Genomic DNA, 5941 nt, shown 5'->3' with positions numbered 1-5941 from the left:
ATGATACGTGACTGGGCGGTTCATTGTTACAAGCAATCCCACAGTTCCTCTGTGAAACAGTGGTTGGTGAGTGGTGATCACTTGGTACCTATCCTCTTTTCTTTCACTGCTAAATTATCGACGGCTATAGCAGATAGCCCTCGTGCAGTATAGAGCCAAATTCAAACAAACCGATACTCTCTTCAGACAAATATGATAAGATAATGAATTTTTCAAAGTTTTGCTCACTAAAATGGAGAAACTTTGGAATGATGTATCGAAGTTTGCATTCTGAAAGGAAGCACATTTCAAGATTTTCCTTTTTAACTTTAATTTTCAGAGTCACAGCATACAGACAACAGTTCGTTTACATATGGTCATATCAATATATTAGCAATCATTGTATCGAACGAAAATGATGTTTGACGATTAATTGTATAATTGTATTGAAGATGAAGAAATACTTTGATACAATAGAAGGGGACAGAGGTAAAGTTTTCAATATTTTACATATTCCATCTTCAGTATACAGAGCAAAATAGAAAGACGTAATTTCTAACTAACTAAATAAAATATATTGCTGAAATTACGATAATGTGAAACTAAAATACACGGAAAGTAAATTACTGACAATAAAACATGCTGTAAATATTTTAAAATGTGCTATTTGAATGAAGACTACATGATATTCGGTGTAGATTAAAGTTGTTTAATGTGGATGGTTTCTTTAAGTGCTAATTCCAGATCAGTGTTATCCATACAAACGATACTTATATTTTAATGTTCGTGTCCTGTTTCTTCACAGTTTTGCTTTATAAATGAAACCCATGACACGGGTCGTACGTCTAGGCGCAGCCGTTGCGAAAAGTGCACGAAAGGTTGGCGGCGGGACCTTCGATTCGTCGTCCCTAGAGGATACGGTCGGCATTTCGAACACCTGCTCCCGCCGAGTACACGCATTGGCCTCGGTACAAGTCGAACAGAGTCTCAGAGCATGTGCCAGCGATTGGGAAATTTAAACACCCGCGCCCGCCGCCTACCGACGGGGGAACCGATTTTCTCGATCTGTTTCGCGCGTGCGTGGTCCAACAGCAGCTTGCTCCAACGGGTCGGACGTCTAGACGCAGCCGTTGCGAAAAGTGCCCGAAAGGTTGGCGGCGGGACCTTCGATTCTTCGTCCCTAGAGGATACGGTCGGCATTTCGAACACCTGCTCCCGCCGAGTACACGCATTGGCCTCGGTACAAGTCGAACAGAGTCTCAGAGCATGTGCCAGCGATTGGGAAATTTAAACACCCGCGCCCGCCGCCTACCGACGGGGGAACCGATTTTCTCGGTCTGTTTCGCGCGTGCGTGTTCTAACAGCCGCTTGCTCCAACGGGTCGGACGTCTAGACGCAGCCGTTGCGAAAAGTGCCCGAAAGGTTGGCGGCGGGACCTTCGATTCGTCGTCCCTAGAGGATACGGTCGGCATTTCGAACACCTGCTCCCGCCGAGTACACGCATTGGCCTCGGTACAAGTCGAACAGAGTCTCAGAGCATGTGCCAGCGAGCGGGAAATTTAAACACCCGCACCCGCCGCCTACCGACGGGGGAACCCATTTTCTCGGCCTCTTTCGCGCGTGCGTGGTCGAACAGCAGCTTGCTCCAACGGGTCGGACGTCTAGACGCAGCCGTTGCAAAAGTGCCCGAAAGGTTGGCGGCGGGTCCTTCGATTCGTCGTCCCTAGAGGATGTGGACGGCATTTCGATCACCTGCTCCCGCCGAGTACACGCATTGGCCTCGGTACAAGTCGAACAGAGTCTCAGAGCATGTGCCAGCGATTGGGAAATTTAAACACCCGCGCCCGCCGCCTACCGACGGGGGAACCGATTTTCTCGGTCTGTTTCGCGCGTGCGTGGTCCAACAGCAGCTTGCTCCAACGGGTCGGACGTCTAGACGCAGCCGTTGCGAAAAGTGCCCGAAAGGTTGGCGGCGGGTCCTTCGATTCGTCGTCCCTAGAGGATACGGTCGGCATTTCGAACACCTGCTCCCGCCGAGTACACGCATTGGCCTCGGTACAAGTCGAACAGAGTCTCAGAGCATGTGACAGCGATTGGGAAATTTAAACACCCGCGCCCGCCGCCTACCGACGGGGGAACCGATTTTCTCGGTCTGTTTCGCGCGTGCGTGGTCCAACAGCAGCTTGCTCCAACGGGTCGGACGTCTAGACGCAGCCGTTGCGAAAAGTGCCCGAAAGGTTGGCGGCGGGTCCTTCGATTCGTCGTCCCTAGAGGATACGGTCGGCATTTCGAACACCTGCTCCCGCCGAGTACACGCATTGGCCTCGGTACAAGTCGAACAGAGTCTCAGAGCATGTGCCAGGGATTGGGAAATTTAAACACCCGCGCCCGCCGCCTACCGACGGGGGAACCGATTTTCTCGGTATGTTTCGCGCGTGCGTGGTCTAACAGCCGCTTGCTCCAACGGGTCGGACGTCTAGACGCAGCCGTTGCGAAAAGTGCCCGAAAGGTTGGCGGCGGGACCTTCGATTCGTCGTCCCTAGAGGATACGGTCGGCATTTCGAACACCTGCTCCCGCCGAGTACACGCATTGGCCTCGGTACAAGTCGAACAGAGTCTCAGAGCATGTGCCAGCGATTGGGAAATTTAAACACCCGCGCCCGCCGCCTACCGACGGGGGAACCGATTTTCTCGGTCTGTTTCGCGCGTGCGTGGTCCAACAGCAGCTTGCTCCAACGGGTCGGACGTCTAGACGCAGCCGTTGCGAAAAGTGCCCGAAAGGTTGGCGGCGGGTCCTTCGATTCGTCGTCCCTAGAGGATACGGTCGGCATTTCGAACACCTGCTCCCGCCGAGTACACGCATTGGCCTCGGTACAAGTCGAACAGAGTCTCAGAGCATGTGCCAGGGATTGGGAAATTTAAACACCCGCGCCCGCCGCCTACCGACGGGGGAACCGATTTTCTCGGTATGTTTCGCGCGTGCGTGGTCTAACAGCCGCTTGCTCCAACGGGTCGGACGTCTAGACGCAGCCGTTGCGAAAAGTGCCCGAAAGGTTGGCGGCGGGACCTTCGATTCGTCGTCCCTAGAGGATACGGTCGGCATTTCGAACACCTGCTCCCGCCGAGTACACGCATTGGCCTCGGTACAAGTCGAACAGAGTCTCAGAGCATGTGCCAGCGATTGGGAAATTTAAACACCCGCGCCCGCCGCCTACCGACGGGGGAACCGATTTTCTCGGTCTGTTTCGCGCGTGCGTGGTCTAACAGCCGCTTGCTCCAACGGGTCGGACGTCTAGACGCAGCCGTTGCGAAAAGTGCCCGAAAGGTTGGCGGCGGGACCTTCGATTCGTCGTCCCTAGAGGATACGGTCGGCATTTCGAACACCTGCTCCCGCCGAGTACACGCATTGGCCTCGGTACAAGTCGAACAGAGTCTCAGAGCATGTGCCAGCGAGCGGGAAATTTAAACACCCGCACCCGCCGCCTACCGACGGGGGAACCCATTTTCTCGGCCTCTATCGCGCGTGCGTGGTCGAACAGCAGCTTGCTCCAACGGGTCGGACGTCTAGACGCAGCCGTTGCAAAAAGTGCCCGAAAGGTTGGCGGCGGGTCCTTCGATTCGTCGTCCCTAGAGGTGGGACGGCATTTCGATCACCTGCTCCCGCCGAGTACACGCATTGGCCTCGGTACAAGTCGAACAGAGTCTCAGAGCATGTACCAGCGATTGGGAAATTTAAACACCCGCGCCCGCCGCCTACCGACGGGGGAATCCATTTTCTCGGGCTGTTTCGCGCGTGCGTGGTCAAACAGCAGCTTTCTCCAACGGGACGTACGTCTAGGCTCAGCCGTTGCGAAAAGTGCCCAAAAGGTTGGCGGCGGTTCCTTCGATTCGTCGTCCCTAGAGGATATCGCCGGTATTTCGATCACCTGCTCCCGCCGAGTGCCCGCAGTTTCTTTGTGCCCTTCGGACAGATACCCGGTGGAACACGCTACGACGAGTTCGACGGTACTTAGGGTAGCCACGCGGAACTCTCCCGCATAAGCTCTCGCCTTTACCGCACATAGAAAGGCCGTACTATTGAGTAGTGATGGCATTAAATGTAGTTTCCTTCTATATATATAGGGACTGGTGAGGCTTGACTGTCATCGACGATGGACGTAGCGTAAGCGTTATCGGCATGTCACCGAACAGAGGGTAGCCACGCGGAACTCTCCCGCATAAGCTTTCGCCTTTTACCGCACATAGAAAAGCCGTACTTTTGAGTAGTGATGGCATTAAATGTAGTTTCCTTCTATATATATAGGGACTGGTGAGCTTGACTGGAATCGACGATGGACGTAGCGTAAGCGTTATCGGCATGTCAGCAGGCTGTTGGCGGCAGGACTGTCGATTCGACTACCGGCACCCGCCGCCTACCGAGGTTATCGTCGGCAATTCGATTACCTGCTCCCGCCGAGTTCCCCCAGTTTCTTTTGGCCCCTCGGTCAGATAGGCGGTGGAACACGCTACCACGAGTTCGACGGTACTTAGGGTAGCCACGCGGAACTCTCCCGCATAAGCTCTCGCCTTTTACCGCATATAGAAAAGCCGTACTTTTGAGTAGTGATGGCATTAAATGTAGTTTCCTTCTATATATAGGGGACTGGTGAGCTTGACTGGAATCGACGATGGACGTCGCGTAAGCGTTATCGGCATGACACCAGGCTGTTGGCGGCAGGACTGGCGATTCGACTACCGGGACCCGCCGCCTACCGAGGTTTTCGTCGGCATTTCGATCACATGCTCCCGCCGAGTGCCCGCAGTTTCTTTCTGCCCTTCGGAAAGATAGCCGGTGGAACGCGCTACGACGAGTTCGACGGTACTTAGGGTAGCCACGCGGAACTCTCCCGCATAAGCTCTCGCCTTTACCGCACATAGAAAAGCCGTACTTTTGAGTAGTGATGGCATTAAATGTAGTTTCCTTCTATATATAGGGGACTGGTGAGGCTTGACTGGAATCGACGATGGACGTGGCGTAAGCGTTATCGGCATGTCAGCAGGCTGTTGGCGGCAGGACTGGCGATTCGACTACCGGCACCCGCCGCCTACCGAGGTTATCGTCGGCATTTCGATTACCTTCTCCCGCCGAGTTCCCGCAGTTTCTTTCTGCCCTTCGGACAGATAGGCGTGGAACACGCTACGACGAGTTCGACGGTACTTCGGGTACCCACGCGGAACTCTCCCGCATAAGCTCTCGCCTTTACCGCACATAGAAAAGCCGTACTTTTGAGTAGTGATGGCATTAAATGTAGTTTCCTTCTATATATAGGGGACTGGTGAGGCTTGACTGGAATCGACGATGGACGTGGCGTAAGCGTTATCGGCATGTCAGCAGGCTGTTGGCGGCAGGACTGGCGATTCGACTACCGGCACCCGCCGCCTACCGAGGTTATCGTCGGCATTTCGATTACCTTCTCCCGCCGAGTTCCCGCAGTTTCTTTCTGCCCTTCGGACAGATTGGCGGTGGAACACGCTACGACGAGTTCGACGGTACTTCGGGTACCCACGCGGAACTCTCCCGCATAAGCTCTCGCCTTTTACCGCACATAGAAAAGCCGTACTTTTGAGTAGTGATGGCATTAAATGTAGTTTCCTTCTATATATAGGGGACTGGTGAGGATTGACTGGAATCGACGATGGACGTGGCGTAAGCGTTATCGGCATGTCAGCAGGCTGTTGGCGGCAGGACTGGCGATTCGACTACCGGCACCCGCCGCCTACCGAGGTTATCGTCGGCATTTCGATTACCTTCTCCCGCCGAGTTCCCGCAGTTTCTTTCTGCCCTTCGGACAGATAGGCGTTGGAACACGCTACGACGAGTTCGACGGTACTTCGGGTACCCACGCGGAACTCTCCCGCATAAGCTCTCGCCTTTACCGCACATAGAAAAGCCGTACTTTTGAGTAGTGATGGCATTAAATGT

This window comes from Tachypleus tridentatus, unplaced genomic scaffold, assembly GCF_004210375.1.
Source record: "Tachypleus tridentatus isolate NWPU-2018 unplaced genomic scaffold, ASM421037v1 Hic_cluster_2, whole genome shotgun sequence".
NCBI classification, from domain to species: domain Eukaryota; kingdom Metazoa; phylum Arthropoda; class Merostomata; order Xiphosura; family Limulidae; genus Tachypleus; species Tachypleus tridentatus.
The sequence above is the reverse complement of the archived record's forward strand: the minus strand, read 5'-3'. Positions refer to the sequence as shown.